This window comes from Sapajus apella, unplaced genomic scaffold (assembly GCF_009761245.1).
Source record: "Sapajus apella isolate SASKATOON/1434 unplaced genomic scaffold, GSC_monkey_1.0 scaffold6, whole genome shotgun sequence".
NCBI lineage: Eukaryota > Metazoa > Chordata > Mammalia > Primates > Cebidae > Sapajus > Sapajus apella.
In genome coordinates this window covers 10,181,046-10,201,809 of record NW_022436946.1, presented here as the reverse complement: position 1 = coordinate 10,201,809, position 20,764 = coordinate 10,181,046, and the positions used below count along the sequence as shown (strand labels likewise).

The following is a 20,764-nucleotide window of genomic DNA, read 5'->3' as shown; positions in this document are numbered from 1 at the left end:
AAAATACCCTTTAAAAAAAAGAAAAGAAATCTTAAAATTCAAAGAATTGCATTTGAAACTGGTGAAACACAATTGTGCGAGTTTATTATTTGAAAAGTAAAGAAAATGGGATTGTGCGTTAGCCTTATCCGATGACATGAATCTGATTGGAAGGACCCTAGGCCACACCATAAAGTATAACATTATTCGAGGGATACACATAAATGAGAGTATGGCTCCTCAGTTTTCTACTGTGTCTGCCCCTTCTGAGTTAATCAAGCCTAACACTGGCCTGAGCTGAGAACTGTATACTACTGAAGGGGCCACTGAGATGGGTGTACAAGGCTAAGCAGAGCCAAGGTTTATGAAAGATTCACAGTGGGCCAGATGTAGTGTCTTATAGGTTTTAACTCAATTTATCCTCAGGCTGGCCTTTTATGTTATACTTTGCTATACTGATGAGGAAATGGTACAGAGAGGTTAAGTCACCAGTCAAAGATCACACAGCTAGGGAAGATCAAAGCTGGGATTTGAACCTCAATAGACTGATTCTGGGGTTCATCTCTTCACAGTTAGACTTACACCACCACCTCTCTTTATTAAAATAATAAATAAACGAACCCATAATATATTGTAAACTTTGAGTACAAAAATAATTTCCAAAATATCACATTATTGTCATATTTCTACTCCCCCATTTTAGGCATTAGTTATTTTTTGCTATCCATTTCTTTAATGGGTTATATCTATTACTGTACTATAGAATGCCTTTGAATCCATATGTAACAATTTAACTTAGCTCATAAGTTCCTTTTTTTGCTGCTGTAGAAGTTTATAAAATTATTTCCAATGTGAATCTGTCCTCTATTTAGTTTTCACTTTTTTTCTGTCCTAAAAAAAAAAAGTATGTCTTACATTTTACAAATTATAATTTTAACTTTTTATAGTCATATCTGTATTTTCCTCTCTAGTCTAATGTTTTGTGTTTTTTTGGAGGTCACAGGGATTGGTGTCTTTTTGATGTGGTTTAACCTTTTTCACCACTACCGCCCCACCCTGCCCCGATTTGGGGAATTATGTTTATGTTTTAGTTCTTCATTCATACATTAGCAGAATTGTTTGTGTTAATAAAAGGAAGTCACTTAAGAACTTCCTAACAATTTATAAAACACTAAAATTGGAGTTTTGATATTTTAAAGAACATGTGTTTGAAGATTCCATTTTTGGGAATTCTTCCTTTAGGTCCTGACAGAATTTTATATATGCAGAAGTGGGCTCTTGCTCTATTCTCTATTAGGGAATTTGGCTCTCCTTTCCTCTCAAAGATTTCCAATTCAATGCTAAAAATAATTTAAAGGCTGGCACACTGATGCTCTTGTGTAGCCTAGGTGGCAAAAACGAAAAGGCAGGAGGTCTGAAGCTTTTGTATTATTGCAACACTTCCCCTGTTTCTGCACTGTTTCAGTCAGCTTGGGCTTCTGTAACAAAATACCATAGACTGGGTGGCTTAAACAGCAAGAATTTATTTCTCACAGTTCTGGAGGCTGGCAAGTCCAGGATCAAAGTGCAGGGCTGATTTGGTTCCCCAGTGATGGCTTTCTTCCCGACTTGCAGATGGCTGCCTTCTCCCTGTGTCCTCACATGGCAGAAAGAGATAGAAAGGAAGCTATCTGATGCTCATAAAAGCAATAATCTTACATGAGAGTCTCCTTCTCGTGACCTCATCTTAACCTAATTACTTCACAAATATCATGACATTAGAAATTAGGACATCAATATGTGAATTCTGGGGGGACACAATTCAGTCTGTAGCACCGACTCACCTTCTTTTCTGATGCCAGGCTGTTGATATAGAATCTTCTCTTAAATTCTCTTCTACACTTAGAACTTGATGGGTTCCTGCAAGATGGTGCTGACTCTAGTAACAGTAATTTCAAAATAAAAGTGCAGCCAAAAAACCCAACAAACAAATAAAAATCCTGATTAAATGAGATAATAACGTTGAGTTGCCCAGGTCCCTTCATTTGAAATTCAGAAGCTCACCTACCAGGTAGAGGGACTTCCTAGATTGCTGGGGAGCGAGTTGAGTCAGTGTGCATCCTGAGCAGCTGTGCTTTAGATTACTTCTGTTTCCTGGAGCAAAGCTTTTTCTTTTAGACAAGTAACACAATATAACCGAGGATCAAATTTATTTTTGAAGTTTTGATAAAGATTCAGAAAGCAAGACCTTTTAAAAATGCCATACATACCATGAGCTAAGATGAATTGATAGTGAGTACTCCAAAGCATTTTATCCAGAGAGTGCAGAACATTTTGAAAACCACCATTAGGAAGAGATGCTATTACTGGAGTTTATTTGGCAACTAGAATAAAATAAGAAAATGTAGTAAATATCTCAGTGAGAACTTCTGGACACTTGATTCTTCTGTAGATGGCTTTTAGGTTTTCCAATTTTGTTTGCCCTTTTAGGTAAAATATCAATAGTTCATGAGGACATTATTGAAAAAAAATTGAGTGACTAATTTTCAGTTTCCTGCTTTCCATCCTAGAACCATATGAATTATTAAGACTTTCAGTTGTCTTGGTTACTTCTGCTTAGAGACAGTAAAGGTAGGTATTTCTTGGAAGTGTTTGGTAGAAGAAGGAAAAGAGGTAGTGGCTTGAAAGAAAACTGTGGTTAAGGGAAGGTTTGAATTAAAACTAGTTTTAATCAGAAGACCCAGTTCTCATTTCTTCATTTCTGTTTATTTACACAGTTCTTGTAATTAAATGAAGCTGATTGTCTACTACTTGGTAGGCATTGAGGTATCCCCTCGACATGCGAAGACAACTTTTATTTATTTATATTTATGTTTATAATTTCTATTGTTGCACAAATGATTTGAAGTAAGAGGAATATAAACTACCTTTAGGCTGTCCTTTGATCCCTTTAAGGGATCAAAGTCCATCAGAAGGTAGACTCAGCTATAGAAAAATGACAATACAATGTGAGTAAGTGCTGTCACAAAGAAATGAGCAAATTGCTTTAGGAACATAGTGGGTATAGTAACTGTTAACAATCTCTTAACTTTGAGTTGCTTCTTTCATTGATTCCTTAAAATTTATGTGATTCTATTACATGTCCGAAGGGGAGTTTTAAGTTCCTGGACTAAGCAAAAAATTTGGAGTAACACAGTATATAATCTGCCTAGGGCAGAAGCCCTGCTGCATTTTCTGAATTCAGATGCAATTTTTAGCCTCTCTGAATCCCTACAGGGCAAAAGCACACATGATATAGAATCAGTCTCTAAAGATTTTGAGCTTATGTATGAGAATTGACTATACCCAGAATTCCTGGGATAAGCAATGACTCTTCTCCTGAGATCCTGCTATTAACAGGGGAAGTATATTGATCTTTGAAACATTTCAGTAACAACAGTGATATTTGTGTTTGTCTCCTTTAGAAAAACAAAGAAAAACTGGGGGAGAGGAGATAAGGATCCAAGGAGTGCAAACACTCTTTTGTATTCTGCCTGTACAGAACTTTCTTTTCCTTCTTCTGTATTAATTATATGCAGTTATCTATAGTTGAGACCAGAATGTGATGCTAAGTAGAGACACAGGTAATTATCTGATTTCCTTTCTTACTTTGGCAAATGAATACATGTTTGGTTGAAGCCGATTGTGAGCCACTTAACATGAACAGGTGAAGTCAAATTTTGTAATGTCGGGCAATAATATTTTCTGTTGTACTAGTAGCTTTAAAAGTTATAATTATGTACATTTCATATTACAGCTTCTCCTACACCTTCTGTTAAACGCAAATTCATTCTGAGTCTCACCAAATTTGGTCTTTTGTTTTATTCCTGCAAAAGAGTAAATGATGAAAAGTTTTAAAATAGGAAACCCAGAGATGTTTCATATTCTGTTTTCCAGGGTGTGTTTGTTGTGGAGGGATTCACTGGCAAATCAACTTATTTATTATGGTAATACAGAGGTCAATATATTTCTGACTGCCTCTTCTCGCTCCCAATACAAAGTGTTAATCACAAGTATTTTCTGGATAGAGTGATGACAGATGTTACCAAAATATCCCTAAAAATTGATATAAATTCGTTCTTCTTGGCACGTGCGTGCACACACACAACACACAAACACATACACACACAGATGTAAAAGATGGCAGAAATGCTTCCCTTGTTTGGGAGGGAGCTCAAGGTAGCTTGAAATTTAGTAATTATCCAAGCACTTGCTAAGAAGTAGGCAGCATTTTTCAAATTCCAGAAGGAATCACTGCAAGAGGGGGACTAGAGAACTAGCTAGGAGAGTGAGAATTGTATCTTGGGGGAGGGGAAGAGAAGGAACAGCTTTTTATACCTTTCTTTTATAGGAAAAAAGAGCAGCCAGCAGAAACTAGATGAGGATCAACATGGGGTGAGGGTGGAGGGGCTAGCAACTGCTGAGACAGTCAATAGGCAGATTGTTCATCACACATTGCCAGAAGATTAGCTGAGCAAATGCACAGACAATGCTGATTAGTGACTTGAAATGCATCAGTTCTTACTGGGGAGAACAAAGACGGTCAGATCACTGCCCTACAGCCTAACGGCAATAATGGAACCCAGCTATGCTCAACATAATGTTTAGAGCTGAGAAATGTGGACAATATGTCTATTTGTTTGTATTCACCAAATTTCTCTTATCTCTGGAATGGCCTCAAGAGATATATATCTTATTTCTATCAGGTTCTCAAGAGACAGCAGCCTTATAATCACACCCCTGCATATTCCAGCCCCTTGTGAGTTGTGCTGAGAAGGCAGATATCATTGAATTGTCACCACTCGGCCTCTTTTTTTACACTGACCTTGCAAATGCAGGTGATCATATTTGAAAAAAAATTTAATGCCTCTCACACTATATTATTTACTTATATAAAGAACTGCTACCAACAGTTATAACTGTATTTGAATATTTTCGAGTTATGAAGTAAACTGGAAAAGTTTTTTTTAAGTCTTTTCTCTGAATATTTTTCAGACCAATCCTGTGTATTATTTGTTTTATCCTGACCTCCTTTCTTATTATGAATTCAGAGACCTTTAGTGCTTTTATTTCAACACCCCCTTTTGGAGCTTTGGTTTGGGCACCTAGGAGATAGAATATGACCTTGGGTTGGCATTAATGCTGAAATTTTCATTAGAAATTCTTTATGTGATATTACTGTACCCATCAAACACAGCCTTTCCATTTAGTTGATATTATAATTAAACCGAATAATCGCACCCCCTTTACATTTTCTTTACATATGTAAAAATAATCTTAGTGTTATTTATAGATTTGTGTTAGTCTTTATTAGAAGCCTTTTTTCTTTGCTAGATAAAAGAGCTTTACTTTAGTCATAATGCTCTTAACAGGATTCATCTAGAAGAAAAGCACCATAAGGCTGATGTGTCTTTCTCAATCCTCACTGACATTTTATACCTTATTGGCTTGCAGTTTCTCTTTCTCTTTTGTTCTATCTTTTTTATTTTTTTAAATGCCTAACCCCTTCTTACTTCTTCCTTGCTTTATTATTTTACTTATGAACACCTGATTAATTCAGGAGACTCTTCTCTAAATTAGAAAACTTTCAAAAACCAGATCATTTTCTGGGAATACAATTTTTCTTTTTTTCCCCCATTCTTTTCTCTTTTTTGCAGTTAATCATCCCATTGTTAACATATAAACAGTTTGGAAAGAATTATTCCCACCATATTTAAGAGAGGGCAGATTGTTAACCATAATATATAAAGAACTCCCACAAATGAATATTTTAGAAAAACATACAAAAATCCAATGACAAAAGCAGGCAAAGGCTAGAAATAAATATTCAGAGAGGAAGTGCAATATGTAACAAACATGTAAAAAAATGGCCATTCTCGCTGATAAACTATATTAAATGCAGATTGAAAATAAAATCCTCATCATACTGACAAAAATTGTAAAAGATGGATAATATCCAGTGTTGGCAAAAATATGGAGAACAAAGTAATGGTATAATTTGTTAGCGCTAGCTGGGCGTGGTGGCTCATGCCTGTAATCCCAGAATTTTGGGAAGATGAGGCGGGTGGATCACCTGAGGTCAGGAGTTCGAGACTGTTCTGGCCAACATGGTGAAACCCTGTCTCTACTACTGGGGAGTCTGACGCAAGAGAATCGCTTGAACCTGGGAAGAGGAGGTTGTAGTGAGCTGAGATTACACCATTGCACTGCAGCCTGGGTGACAGAGCGAGACTCCATCTCAAAAAAAAATAACAACAAAAAAATTTGTTAGTACTTTCTTTTTAATCATCTTGACAATATCTATCAAAATGTAAAATTGTATGCTTTTTCATGTGTTCATGGCTTTTCTAAAAAATTAGTTTGTGGAAAACTTAAATATGAGCATCAATACATTTTCAATATCTTTTTTTCCTCTTTCAAGATTACTTAGAAAGAAAAATTAATCAATGAAACTGATGTTACATTTACAACATGGAATACTATCTAGCAGCTAATGAGAATGATGTCCTAAGGTAGAAATGTCTATATAACGTATTGAATCTCAGAATGAAAAATATACATAGAATGATCTCATAGATGTAAAAGAAAAGAAAAAAACACTCTATGCCTTTGTGTAAAAGTATAACAAATATCTGGGACAGTAACTAAAATGCCACACAGTTAACTCTGAGGAGAGACTGGATTGCAGCATAATAAAATGAAGGAATTACTACCTTGTTCTAGATTTTTACAATTATGTTTTATTTTGGTAGCACAAACCAATGAAAAGAATGTCCTTTCAGGTGCACGGCTTAATTCAAATTAAGCGAAAGGGAATGTTTGCAAATAGTGGTCTGCAGGAAATAAGCTTTAATGAATGAATGAGAGCATTATGTTACTTGTGACTAGATCGTCAAAGGTAGATCTGCTATAATGCTTGTCAATAAGATTGATAAATTAGTAATTAAGCATAACACATGTTGTGTTATGTATGATTTCATCCATGTGTGGTTCCTCATGTATTACTTCATCCATGAGAGACACTAGGCAAGTGCAAACAACTGCACCTAATTCAGTTGAGCCACAAGAAAAATGCAAAATGTCCACACACATCGCGAGCATCTACCATCTATCTGAATTTACCACATGGATTATGAGTTGCATCATTCACATCTGTTGTTGTGACTTTCATCTGATTTTAGACAACCCTCCATTACTACTGCACAGTAACTGAAAAGTAAAGCAAATGTCAAGTTTTTTTCAAATAAAGGGCTATATTTATTGTGGTATTTATATGTTAGTTAACTGTTTAATACATATGAAATCATGCTACTGTTTTTATTAAGTTCCTATATTATGTTTAATTTGTCATTGACAAACTCTTTGAGTATTGTGTCCTAAGACCATTTTTTTTCCAGAACCTCTTGCTTTTATTGCACAATTTCACATAGCATGGCACTTTTATGAATAAGTATGCATTATCGTAGAACTGATTGTACTCAATATGTAATAGACCAGTAAGCTTTGGAGCCTTTTACTCTGCTGTGATGGGAGTCAAGGAAGGCATTTATTGGAAAAGAATTGTCAGTAGGTCTCTCATGTTTCTGCCCATCTTCTGAGAAAAGTGGCCTTCTTCCAGAATATATTTTCAAGGATATTTGTAAGCAAACCGCTTTGGAAATTAGAGACAATATCTCCCACTGGAATAAAGGGCAAATGTGTTTATCACCTTGATGGGAAAGTATTTCTCCCCCAGAGCAATGAGCAGGTATGTTTACTGGCTTACTGTCCAGTATAAAACATTCGGTTCCCCAGCTTCAGAATTTTTCTCATGATAGATTCAAGTATTACTTGATGCTCTTTGTATCACCCCATGAGAACTAAGGCCTGGAAAATGAGTACAAAAATGACAATTCTCTGGCTACTACAATTGCTATGAGTAATAAACTTTCTTTTGATTTTCATACATGAGTCTCATGTCTTTTGCCAGCATTAATGAAACTGTGGCAGACCAATAGGTTGACTTGCAAAGAAAGCAGAATCTCACATCCTTCACATTTCTTGAATAACATTCTGTGTGGTATCATTGTATTACACAGCTGTCTTCATAAAATTATTGGTCAATATAGTTCAGAACCCTAATGCAAAGATAACAATCACTAAATACTGTCTTATTTTTCATGTTTGAGGATGATGCATTCAATAAAAGATAACAAAAGGGTACATTGGAATACTTGAACTGAGCAGTGTTGTGGAGAATAATTCTAGTTTTCATTTTGCTTCATCGAATGAACAACTCTGTGTTCACGTTACCTAGAGTCAATTAGGGTAAATGTTTTGCTATATGTGATGGGCCATCTTTGAAATTCTTAGACATAACTTATTCACTGAAATGTAAATAATTCTGCTATGGTTTCGTTGATTTGATTAAATGATATATATTTTTTCTGTCCTTTACAAAGCTCTGTGAGGGATACAAAAATGACTAAGTACTTTTTGTGCTTTCAAAGTGTGCATGCTAATATGGGAGATAAAATAAAAGGAAACATAAACATTATGCAAGGCAGAAAATGTTAACTACCGTGTAATAGGAACCAATAAAGGATTACCGGTGTTTTGAAGAGAGAAAAATGGAGGAAGACTTCAGGAGAAAGACTTTTAAGGAGAGCATTTGAAGAGTGGGAAAGTCTGTGGAGGCAGGAAAGGCAATGAGCTAGTGGAAGAAAGGTCTGGAAAGAGGAATTGGGACCAAATTCCCCCACACAAAGGATCAAGAGTGGTCAAGAATACTTATTTCATTTATCCTAAGATACACATTATTAAATTGGAGCATCTCTGTAATGCAATTAATAATCTATAGTATTTTACAATCTCTGACATTTTACAATTTCTCTAAGTCATGTGGCAGTCATTCCAGAGTGGTACAAAAATTTTTTTTGACACTTTCTGGTAAGATCAAAGAAAGGCCAGAAGGAATTCACTTTAGATTAATGTGACTATATTAATATCATTGTAGGGTGGAAATATAAAACCTTGAGAGTGACCTTTAGAATTTTTGAGACCATCTCCTGGCTAAGATACTTAAATAAAAACAAACATAATATTTGCCAAGTATTAAATAACTACTCTTTTCTAGACTTGTGCTTAGAATTTAAGCCATTGCCATATTTAGTTCTCACAAAATTCTTGAGGCAGAAATCAGCTCATTCTTACGGCTAAGAATGGGGGTCACTGCCACCCCTGAAGCTCCAGGGTTATGTTACAATGCTCTCTTAGTTCCACTGTGCATGGACAGTGATATGTTATCTGCCCAGTGGGCCCTTTGCCTCATTGCATGGGGTAGCTGCCTTCCACCAGTGAGAGCAAAGGACTAGTGTGACAGCCTTTTTGGGGGTACCCTCACTCGTTAGGTCTTGAGCTCTGGTCTAGTGTCCAAGAAGAATGAGGTCACCCAGACACTTGAAGAATGGTGAAGGTGGAGAATTTTATTAACCAGTGGAAACGGTTCTCAGTGGAAAGGGGAGATAGATAGTGAGGGACAGGATGGGAAGGTAATCTTCCCCCAAAGCCCGGCCATCTCTGGCCAGCTCTTCCTTGAAGTCATTGTTTCTCCAAAGTTAAGCCATCTCTCCTCTGAAGTCCAGTCATCCATCTGAAGTCAAGTCACCTCTCTCCAGGGAAGCCACTTCTCTCTCTCTACCAACTGAGACTGGGATCGTTATAGGCACAGGAGGTGGGACAGGACAGGTTGTAGGTAGTTTTGGAAAAGGCAAAGCTTGATTGATAAAAAGACATAATTCAGAAAGAACCAATCAGGAGAGAGTGGGCAAACAGTGATAGAAGTTCTCATTTAGGGCCACAGGTTTCAGGCTTTTCAGCTCAAAGGTGGGGTTTTGCCAGGGACCTGCCCTTGTCTGCCTAGAATTTCTATGCCTTCTGCCTCTATCATTAGTAATTCATTTTAAAATTGAAAAGTAATTTTACAACTACTTTATTTCCTGCATTCTTTTCAATTAAACATAAGAGAGATGAGCTCCAGAGAGGTTGAGTGATTTGTACAAAGTCACACAGCAAGGCAATACAGCATACCAGGTTCCTATATAGCTTGAATATCCAATGCTAAGTAATCTGAGACACACCATCACTTATGTTGCGTGACAAGCTTGGTCATTTATTGACAGATTTAATCGTTAAATTTTCACTGGTCTAAGAAAGCTCTGCTTGTAGTTTTCACAAACCCAAACGCTCTACCCCTCAAATTTCTTTTTCACTCCCTCTAGTGTTTAAAATATGTTGTGCATTTGCTTTTTCATCATTACTTTTTATCCTACATCAATGAACTCTGGGATTAGTTTGTCCCAATATGATTTTACCTGAAAGCTTTGTTTTTAATTTACAGCCTTTATAGCTTGAATGTGGGCTTTGCTGAAAAATTGATTAATTTGAATGTTCTCTGTAATCATTTATATTAACTACAACTTTTAACTAAAGGAGCTGACTTTGGTTTTGTGGATAATTGAAAAAACTGGAAGGTAGTAAATCAAAAATTATCTAGCTATTTTTTTAATGAGCACTTATTTTATACAGTTTTAGCAAATTTTAAGATGACAAGATAAACATATGTAAAGTATAATTTAAAGGAATTTGCATATTTTGTTTAATATAAACCAATTCCACATATAAAAATAAAAAAAGAGGTTAATGACCAATGTTTTTTAGCATTCTCTCTTTGTTCTTTTCAAAACCATTCAAATGTGTTAACCTTTGTTCAATGATTTGTTTATTAGAGTTTTTTAAATATATTAAATTTATATTTTATTTTATGTGTATGTTTGCTATATAGGTAAACTCATGTCATGGGGATTTGTTGTACAGATTATTTCATCACTCAGGTATTAAGCCCAGTACCAAATGGTAACTTTTTCTGATCCTCTCCCTCTTCCCATTGTCTACTTTGAAGTAGTCCCCAGTATCTGTTGTTCTCCTTTGTGTCCATGATTTCTCATCATTTAGCTCCCACTTTAAGTCAGAACATGCGGTGTTAAAGCTTCTGTTCCTGTGTTACTTTGCTAAGGATAATGGCCTCCAGCTCCATCTATGTTCCGTAGAAGACATGATTGTGTTCTTTTTATAGTTGAGTAGTATTCCACGGTGTATATGTACCACATTTTCTTTATCTAATCTATCATTGATGGACCTTTAGGGTGACATCCATTTCTTTGCTATTGTGAATAGTGCTGCAATGAACATTCATGTGCATGCATATGTCTTTATGGTAGAATGATTTGTATTCCTCCAGGTATATACCCAGTAATGGGATTACTGGGTTGAACGGGAATTCAGTTTTTAGCTCTTTGAGGAATCGCCACACTGCTTTCCACAATGGTGGAACTAATTTACACTTTCACAGACAGTGTAAGTGTACTCTTTTCTCTGCAACCTCACCAGCATCTGTTATTTTTTGACTCTTTAATAATAGCCGTTCTGACTGGTGTGGTGTGGCGCCCTATTATGGTTTTGATTTGCATTTCTTTAATGATCAGTGATATTAAGCTTTTATTCATATGCTTATTGGCCACATGTAGGTTTTCTTTTAAGAAGTGTTCATGTCCTTTGCTCACATTTTAATGGGGTGTTTTTTCTTGTAAATTTGTGTATGTTCTTATAGATGCCAGGAATTATACCTTTGTCAGATGCACAGTTTGCAAAAATGTTCTCCCATTTTGTAGGTTGTCCGTTTTCTCTGCTGAAGGTTTCTATTGCTGTGTAGAAGCTCGTTAGTTTAATTAGGTCCTATTTGTCAATTTTTGCTCTTGTTTAGATTGCTTTTCAAGAGCAATCTTGAAATTTTCAACCGCAATCATGATGGCGTCTTTATCTTGAAAGTTTTGCCTGTTCCTATGTCCAGAATGATATTGTCTAAGGTTTTTATCATTGTGGGTTTTACATTCAAGTCTTCAATCCATCTTGAGTTGATTTCTGTATGTGGTGTAAAGAAGGGATCCAGCTTCAATCTTCTGCATATGGCTAGCCAGTTATCCTAGTAACATTTATTGAATAGGGTGTCCTTTCCCCACTGCTTGTTTTTGTCAGCTTTGTCAAAGATCAGATGATTATAGGTATGCACCCTTATTTCTGAGCTCTCTATTCTGTTTCATTGGTTTATGCATCTGTTTTTGTACTAGTACCACGCTGTTTTGGTTACTGTCACTCTGTAGAATGGTTTGAAGTTGGGTTAATGTGATGGCTCCAGCGTTATTCTTTTTGCTTAGTATTGCCTTGGCTATTTGGGCTCTGTTTTTGGTTTCCTATGAATTTTAAAATAGTTTTTGCTACTTCTGTGAAGAATGTCATTTGTAGTTTGATAGGAATAACATTACATCTATAAATTACTTTGGGCAGTGACCATTTTAATTATAACTGAATCTTTCTATCCATGAGCAAGGAATGTTTTTCCATTTGTTTGTGTCTTCTCCGATTTCTCTGAGCAGTATGTTTTCCTATTTAGAACTTCTCTATTCAAAAACAATTTGTTAGTTAATTCAGTTTAACATAAGGCTAAAGTTTTAAAGTTGACTACAGATTTGGAAATTATGAGTTAAGTTGATATGCTAAATTTTATAACATATTAATAGCATTATGAGAATATGCAATATTAACAAGATATCTATTATTTGATTTTATTTAGTCAAACACAATTTAATATACATTGGAACCTAAATTATTGAGAGAAATAATAATATATTCATAGAATTAATGAAGGAAAAATTTAAAGTTTAAAATATGAAAAGCTAAACACATATCATGTCTTAATGAAACTATTATACTCACATTAGTTTTTCTATTAACAATACTAGGGAGATGACTGAAATTGTTTTTAAGCTTAATCACTCTAATTTGCCTAAATAACAATCTATTTATACTGCATGAACATTAAAAATATAAATTTACCTTTGTATTTACATATCAGAAAACTATATTAAGATTCGTATATTCATATCAAAAGGTTTATATGCCTTTTGATATGAATATATGACTGCCTTTCCTTTTTACTGTTATCCAAACTCATAAGTAAGCTTTTTCTTCTGATTTACAGTTTTGGCAAGGAAAAAACATACAACATTAGAGCAATTTCTTTTCATTTTGGAAAATTCTTTATTGTTTACCTGGGCTACATATTCCTAGAGTGTGTACATAGTGACAAAAAGATTATTTTTTGATCAATTAATTTCTAAAATTACCCAAGAGACAAAACAAAACAAAAGAGTAGAAGAGGAAAGGAGAAAAAAAAGTGAGAGGCAGCAGGTTTCATACAGATATTAAAAAGTATTAATACAGATGGCAAATTGTCTTGTCTTCTGCAAGGAGAGGAGATGGCTTAGATTCATGAAAACTCATTTTGACACACATACACATGTGTGCATCCATTCATGTATACACACAACAGAGAGAAGGAGGGATTGAAAATCATCATAGCTGATTTGAACAGAGAGGAGGTGCATAGGGCCAGTAAGTCCATCCCAAGTACTAAAGAATTTAACTCGGTTTTTTACAATTTCATCAAGTTGTATGCTTTTCTTTTTTTTTTTCTTTTCTTTTCTTTTTTTTTCTTTGAGACCGAGTCTCACTCTTTTGCCCAGGCTAGAGTGCTGTGGCATGATCTCGGCTCACTGCAATCATCACCTCCTGGGTTCAAGTGCTTTTCATGCCTCAGCCTCCCAAGTAGTTGCTACTACGGTTGTGAGCCACTATCACCTGGCTAATTTTTGTAGTTTCAGTAGAGATTGGGTTTCACCATGTTTGGCCAGGCTGGTCTTGAACTCCTGACCTCAGGTGATCCACCCACTTGGCCTCCCAAAGTGCTGGGATTACAGGTGTGAGCCACCGCACCTGGCCAAGTTGTCTGCTTTTTGTTAATCCATCTTTGACATATGGTCATGAAAGAAGCAGTGTTTATTCTGTCAAACAAAGAGGTCTCACTTTGAGACAGAGGAGTCAGACAATCTCTTTATAAGGCTTTCTTTTTATTTTAATGCCTCTTTCAAATAAACATTCTTGTTCATGGTAAAAGTTTCCCAAAGTAACCGCTGAAATTTTAGCTCATCCTTGGTGTAATTACTTTATAGAGATATGCACATGAGTTAACATGTGAAAAAAGATCCCTTATAGATGGTAAAAGTCAGAAAGAGGTAGTTCTACATAGTGTCTTTAGAACATGGTCAAAGATAAGTTTTCAACAGTTGGGGGCCTAATGCGGTTTGGCTCTGTGTCCTCACCCAAATCTCATCTTGTAGCTCCAATGATTCCCATGCATTGTGGGAGGGAAACGGTGGGAGATGACTGGATCATAGGGGCAGGTATTTCCCTTGCTGGTCTCATGATAGTGAGTGGGTCTCATGAGATCTGATGGTTTTAAAAATAGGAGTCTTCCTGAGCAAGCTCTCTCTTTGCCTGCTCCTATCCACATACGATGTGACTTTCTCCTCCTTGCCCTCTGCCATGATTGTGAGGCCTCCTCAGCCATGTGGAACTGTAAGTCCAATAAACCTCTTTCTTTTGTAAATTCCCCAGTCTCGTGTTTTCATGCTCTTTATCAGCAGCATGAAACAGATTAACACAGGGCCCAAAGAACCCTCCAGCTCAGGTCAGATAAAACTAATAAAGCATTTCTAGGGACACAAGGAAAAGCTTCAGGAAAATCTTTACATGTTTACTTTAAATCAAGTTATTAAGGTAAATTCATGATAGTAAACTACAGCTAGTGCTCGACTCACGACCACGATTGGGACCGGCAGACTGGTCGTAACATGATTTGGTCGTAAGTTGAGTAGGCTATATGTACAGTTGAAATGGTGCACATGGAGATGGTAGTGCTGCCGGAAACTGGTCCGCACTGTCGTACGCCCAGCTGGGCAACGTTTGTACTGCCAGATGCGGAGCAGTCGTGGCTCGCAATTGTGGTTGTAAAGTCTAATGGTCGTAAGTTGCATAGGTGGTAAGTCGATCAATACCTGTATTAATACATCCACTCAGAGCATATGGATAATGTTTTAGAAAACTGACCCAATGCAAATTATGTCCAGAGAATGCCATTGTGATATGATCTTTTAAATTCTTCAGTACTTGGGATGGACTTACTTGGCCTATGCATCTCCTCTCACTATAGGCTTCCTTTTAAAGAATCATAAGAGAAAGACAGAGATGATCCAAAATGTGGTGATATGGTTAGGCTTTGTGTCCCTACCCAAATCTCATCTTGAATTGTAATCCCTACATGTAGAGAAAGGGACTTGATTGGGAGCAGTTTCTCCCGTGCTGTTTTCATGATAGTGAGTGAATTCTAATGAAATCTGATGGTTTTGTGAATGGCTGGCATTTCCCCTCCTTATAGTCTTTCTCCTGCTGCCTTGTGAAGAGGTGCCTGCTTCCCCTTCTGCCATGATTATAAGTTTTTTGAGGCCTCCCCAGCCATGCATAACTGTGAGTCAATTAAACCTCTTTCCCTTATAAATTACCCAGTTTCAGGGAAATTCCTTTTAGCAGTGTGAGAACAGACTAATAGATGTTGTTAGAAAAATGGGCAATTTTCTACTTAATAATTCATTAATGTCTTCTTTATGTAATATGTGATACCTAAATCTTTATCTAATACTTAAAATACTTCTTTAAAATGTATATAATTCCTAAAATGTTTCTTTATCCCTCCCTGGGAAAATAATCTTTATGAATTGACAAAACCAAATTGGAGCTCAGACCCAATTCAAGTCATATCTCAATCTTGAGGTCACAGACACTCCTTCAATCCCAATTTAGAGGATCAAGAAATCTCAGGGGAATGTATTTCTCCAGATCATCATGTACACACTAATGGAGGGATCCTGACTGGGTCTTGGTAGGATCTTTTGATTTGTCAACCGTTGACTCCTTAAAAGTTCACTGGAAATACCTGTTCATGAAGGAGAAAGAATATCACCATGACAAATCTTGGTAGTGTTTCAGAAGGTTAACTTCAAGGTAAGATGTCAAATAAGCTTTTAGGGCCTAGGCTAGGACATTTTTAAGTCAGATCTTGCAGGATAGAGTTCTGGTTGGGATTGAAGAGATTTTATTAGATAATGGTTTTAGACAAACGGGCTCAGAGAAGCCAGAGTCTTGAAGCTATTCATTATAAACAAGCTATTAGTCTTGATAAGCAGTCTGTTTAGTTGGTTCAGTCTTATCTTTAAGAAACGAGTAGTTTCTGGAGCAAGTAGCTGAGTTAAATTTGCTTTGCTCTCAGTATTGTTTCAAATAGGTACGGAAAATTATATTGCTTTCAGTTTTCATTCCCCTTTGCTCTCCATTCCCCCTGGGAACTTGTCTCAGGTTTTTAGAGGTCGGACTGCTAGATTAGTACAATAAAAGTGTTGTGAAACTAGGGCTGTTGTAAGAACTTAGACCTCAAAGCCACTCTATTTGAGTGGCCAATAATAGGCCTTGTCCTAGTGATTTCCAATTAAGTTAGCTTTTAAAAACCTGTTTATTGATTGATATACATACATAATTATAATGGACTATTTTCCATATAGTGATGATTTTAATGTACATTTGTGTTTCATGAACACATTAGCTACCTGACCAAATAGCAAGTCATCTTGAATTAATGTTGCAGGTTTCTTCCAACTACCAAGTACGCAGCCTGGGATCCATTATTGCAGGCTGTCAGGGGAGAAAAGATGAATTGAGTTGATGGTGATGATGATAATAAATGTGGCTTCAATGACAAAGTGGCAAATGTTAAACTCACTCACTGCATCATGAACCCACAGCATTAGATACAATAGCAAGGCAGAAGGTAAATCAAGAAAGGAGACAGATCACTCACAATGCATGAGACTATCTAGAAGCTCCTTAATGCAGCATCTAGAACTTCACCATGGTTGAGGCACTAAGTAAATAGGTTTCTAAAAATAGTGGCTTTAAGGAGAAAAGAAATAATGACCACCAATGGAAACTGGAGACACCCTGGGTTCATATCCAAAGAAGTGAAAAACATAAGGTATATTAGTAAACAGGGGATTCAGCAGTTGCATTTGTTTTTATCTCAGAGCTATGTTATTACTTAGTTATATTATTATTATTGTCACCTATAGTTCTTTGAGCTCACTGGTGCCAGGTGGGTGGAAACCAGACAGCCAAAGTCACATTCACAGGAAAAAAAAATTGGACTGTTATAAGTCTTAGGGCATGTCAAATACATTATGGTCACAATGCATTAAGAATTGGCTTATCTGACCCATGAACAAGCACCATGGCAAAATCTGAGAGATGATTTAAGCAATGCTTGTGTTGTGGGAGTAAACCAAAATGTGTAAAGAAAGTATTTCCACGAACTCATTACAAATGACTTTATATTTGAATTCGAATTTTAGAATTGAATCTTAAAAAAATTATATCTCAATTAATAAAATCACAAAGGTAATGGCACTATAAACTTCTACTTGCTTTTCACATATTTTAGTACTTTCTAATAGAAATCACCAGCCCTAGAAATTTCAAGAACTGTGAAGGCTGCATGGGAGCAGGTAGCTTTATCAGTTTCAATAAAGTCGTACCTGTGCAAATGTTGATGGCTAATCAGTTTGGGCCAGTTTTACCTGGATAAAAAATACAATGTGACCCTCCAGGTGACTCCTTTCTCTGGGACTGGGTGAGCATCTGCTAATGATACCAAGTCTTGAATATCTCTCTTCTAATGCACAGAATCTTTAATGAGTCTCTACCGAAATATTTTTGGACTTTATTTCTCATGAAGGAAATAGTGGCAGTTCCTCACAGCTTTTTGGGGGAGAGTAACATTTGAGTATCATCCTTGAACCTGTTAGTTTATTCCCTGGGGCTTCATTGAATTCTAGGAAAAACACTAGCCTGCAGTCATCCAGCCTGGGGCTGTAAAATGTCAGATCTCATAAGCTCGGCACAGTGCTTGGGTCTGGCCAGGACTTTGATAGGAGAACTCAAAAGAAAGAAAAAAAAAAACTTTGTGGAACACACATCTGTTGTGCACCAGATGGCAGTTGTTATTTCATCTTCTGTGGAACTTTTTCCTATAATTCTTGTTACATTTCTTCTACTGCAGTACTTACAGGTTTTAAGAAGAAAAAAGCAAAATATTTTGGGAAAAATGAGGTGAATGTAACATTAAAACCAAGGCTTTAATTGTTCCCAAACTCAGGATTTGCAGAGTTAAGTTTCCCACAGCAATCCTCCAACTGTGCAGGGTGTATTACAATAGGAGCCCTCATTACATAATCACCAAACCCTGGGTAATGTTACATAGTGTTCAGCAGATAAAGGGCACAAAATAATGGAAAAGAACTGCACTTTTTCTCTAATCTTAGATGTACAGAGCATATTATGTTACTGCATAAATATTACATGATCATGTAACAAAATATACTAATGAAATACACAGATGCAAAGCAAGGTGCAAGGGTTGAGGGTGCATCGGGAACACTTAAATTGATTTTCCTATTCTTTGCTAATTCAAATTCAAACTTAATTTAGCATTTGTGTTGTTGTATGAGAATATAATATGTCATGGGAGATATGACAGTTTTTAATAGGTTTATCGAATGGCACCTAGAGTGATCTTCTGCTATAATAATATAGACATACAACACTATTGCTGTCTTTTGTGTCTCAAACTTCTGTTCCTGTTTCTTAAGCATTAGGTTTTGACCTACAAGCTAATTTTTGCACAATGGCTTCTACCACTTGCAAGTATAGGACCTTTTTTTTTTTTTTTTTTTGAGATGCAGTTTCAACTCTTGTTGCCCAACTGGAGTGCAATGGTGCAATCTTGGCTCACTGCAACCTCTGCTTCCCAGGTTCAAGTGATTCTCCTGTCTCAGCCTCCAGAGAAGCTGGCGTTACAGGCACATGCCACCATACCTGGCTTATTTTTGTATTTTTAGTAGAGATGACGGTTCATCATATTGGTCAGGCTGGTCTCAAACTCCTGACCTCAGATGATCTACCTGCTTTGGCCTCCCAAAGTGCTGGGATTACAGATGTTAGCCACTGCACCTGGACAAGTATAGCACATTTTATATTAAATACTCAGATGTTCCTGTTGGGTTTTGTGGGTTTCTGCCTATTTTAGTCCATTCTCATGCTGCTAATAAAGTCACATCTAAGACTGGGTAATTTATAATGGAAAGAGATTTAATTGACTTACAGGTCAGCATGGCTGGGGAGGTCTCAGGAAACTTACAATCATGATGGAAGGGGAAGCAAGCATGTCCTTTTTCACATGGTGGCAGCAAGACGTGCTGAGCAAAAGTGGGGAAAACTTCTTATAAAACCATCAGATCTTGTGAGAACACTCTTTATCATGAGAACAGCATGAAGGAAACTGCTGCCATGATTCAATTATCCCCTACCAGGTGGGTCCCTCCCACAACAGGTGGCGATTATGGGAACTACAATACAAGATGAAATTTGGGTGGGGACATAGCCCAACCATATCACTGCTTATGTTTGTCCTGTCAGTTACTTAATATCTGTGTAATTTTGTCAGCCTATTCCTTTAGATGCCTTCTGTCAATTGATTAGAAACACATAGCACCTGCTGTATAAAGAACTCTTCTAGATTCTTATGTAACATAAAGAAATTGTTATGGTCCTCTTTTTAAGAAATTAAGACTTTCTGTTACTGATGATGGTGCTAATTATATTCACTTTGAGTCAGATTGCATTGTGTACCTTAAACAGCATCGACAGTGGTGGCATACTATAGCTCATTACATTTTTTATTTCATTTTACCAAAGCTCTATTTCATGCAAACATCTCCAGTTATTCCTACCATTGGTATGTGATCTTCACAGCCATAATTAAGATTGCAATGCTTTGTGTGAGGTTATTTCTCAACATTGTTATTGGCATACCACTAATATCAATACTTTGGCAAGCTAAACAACCGTGATAAGATCACAGAATATCAGAACTTGGAAACAAAGTTAGATTATCAAACTCCTTTTAAGGTGAGAAAACAGACTCAGATGTTAAGAATCTGACCAAGATCACAAGTGTGTTAGTGGCAGATGGACTAGAATCTTTTCTTTCTATTGTGATGTATCTTCTGGGCACACACACACACACACACACACACACACACACAAACTGAAGATTGGGTAGTGGTTGTGCCATAGTTTGAATATTTGTTCTTCAAAACCTCATGTTGAAATTTGATCCCAATGTTGGAGGTGGAGGGTAGCGGGAGTTGTTTTTGTCATGGGGACAGAACCCTCATGAATGGCTTGGTGTCATCCTCATGCTAATCTGTGAATTCTCACTCATTGCTTTCCCATGAGGGCTGGTTGTTTAAAAGGCAGCCTGGCAACTCCCTAGCTGTCTCTCTTGCTTCCTCTCTTGCCATATGATTTCTGCACATGTCAACTCTCTTTTGCTTTTTGCCATGAGTGGAAGCAGCCTGAAGCTTTCATCAAATGTCCAGTCTTAACAGCCAGCAGAAGTGTAAGCCAAATAAACCTTTTTTCTTTATACATTACCCAGCCTCAGTTATTCTTTTATAGCAACCCTAAACTGACTAAGATAGGTTGGTTATATGTTCACAGAATAAATTTGCTTTCAATGACATTTAGTTCTTAATAAGATTGTTATCTTTTAAGTAAGACATATTACAAAGGGCTCAATTGGGCATCAGTATATGAAAATGTAGTAAACACAAAAGCCTAGTAGAAGAAACAAAAATAAAAGATAGAAAAACATTTCTAAATAAACATG

General features: G+C 36.5%; 2 long non-coding RNA genes across 2 annotated transcripts in view; one reads left to right on the top strand and one right to left on the bottom strand.

Moving 5' to 3' along the window:
* Positions 1 to 20,764, top strand: part of LOC116549202 — a 103,030-nt gene that overhangs the window by 30,751 nt on the left and 51,515 nt on the right. The gene's annotated exons all lie outside the window — the stretch shown is intronic.
* Positions 1,489 to 2,321, bottom strand: LOC116549203. The gene is made up of 3 exons (XR_004267749.1): positions 2,229 to 2,321; positions 2,027 to 2,112; positions 1,489 to 1,608 (listed from the first exon to the last, which is right to left on the bottom strand). It is a non-coding gene; the product is annotated as an uncharacterized LOC116549203 (long non-coding RNA).